We start from the raw sequence: 1,232 nt of genomic DNA, 5'->3' as shown, positions 1-1,232 counted from the left end.
ATCCATCACCAACTCCCAGAGCTTACTCAAACTCTTGTCCATCGAGTCAGTGATGCCATCCAATCATCTCATCCTGTTATCCCCTTCTCCTCCCACCTTCAATCTTTGCCAGCATCAGAGTCTTTTCCAATTAGTCAGTCCTTCACATCAGGTGGCCACAGTATTGGAGTTTCAGCTTCAGCATCAGTCCTTCCAGTGAATATTCAGGACTGTTTTCCTTTAGGATTGACTGATTGGATCTCCTTACAGTCCAAGAGACTCTCAAGAGAGTTCTCCAACACCACAGTTCAAAAGCATCAATTCTTTGGCACTCAGCTTTCTGTATTATATCCATACATGACTACTGGAAAAACCATACCTTTGACCAGATGGACCTACCATATTCCAGGTATTATTCTAGAGAGTGGCATCTCATCAATGAAATCCTTGCTCTTAAGGATCTTATAGTCAAGTGAGAAGATAGTGAAAAATCACAAATAAATAATGTAGTGAGTTATGAATGGTTCTTTCCACTTATTCTTTGCCAGCTGAGCCACAGGAGAAGCCCAAGAATACTGGAGTGGGTAGCCTGTCCGTTCTCCAGTGGATCTTCCCGACCCAGGAATTGAACTGGGGTGTCCTGCACTGCAGGTGGATTGTTTACCAATTAAACTATCAGGGAAGCCCTATACGTGGTTATGTACTATGTTTTAGTTAAAAAAATAAATAAATAAAGATTGGAACTGCCAGGGTAGAGGGACTATAGGTTTTACTAGGGAAGAGAGAGATGTGGTCACCGAGAAGGTTATAACTGAGCAAAGATTTAAGGACATGAGGAAGGGATGCACGAATACGCAGAAGAGGAAGCCAGGAACGGGAAGAGCCAGTGCAAAGTCTCTGAGGCAGGAGTGTTCCCGGCATGATAGAGGAAGACCAGAGTGGAAAGTGTTGCTTGAACAGAGTGACCTAAGGTGAAGAGGAATCAATGAAGTTGCACAAGAAGCAGAGAACCCCTTAAAAGGGAGTAATTGAATAGTGTTATGTGAAAATTCTATTTACAAAGCTGTGCACAGAGTTAAGATAAACCAGCAAGGTCAGGCCCTGGAGAGGTAGCAACAGCTAGCCACCTTAGCACTCAGAAGCAGGCATCAGAGAGCAGAATTTCTGGACCTTGGAGGGCTGACTGTAGGAGAGGGCTGTGGCAGATGTGATCTTTGGTAAAGGAACACAGTCATGGCCACAACCAGGCTTAG

This window comes from Bubalus bubalis, chromosome 9, assembly GCF_019923935.1.
Source record: "Bubalus bubalis isolate 160015118507 breed Murrah chromosome 9, NDDB_SH_1, whole genome shotgun sequence".
In the NCBI taxonomy this organism is placed as follows: domain Eukaryota; kingdom Metazoa; phylum Chordata; class Mammalia; order Artiodactyla; family Bovidae; genus Bubalus; species Bubalus bubalis.
Note: the sequence above shows the minus strand (reverse complement) of the source record.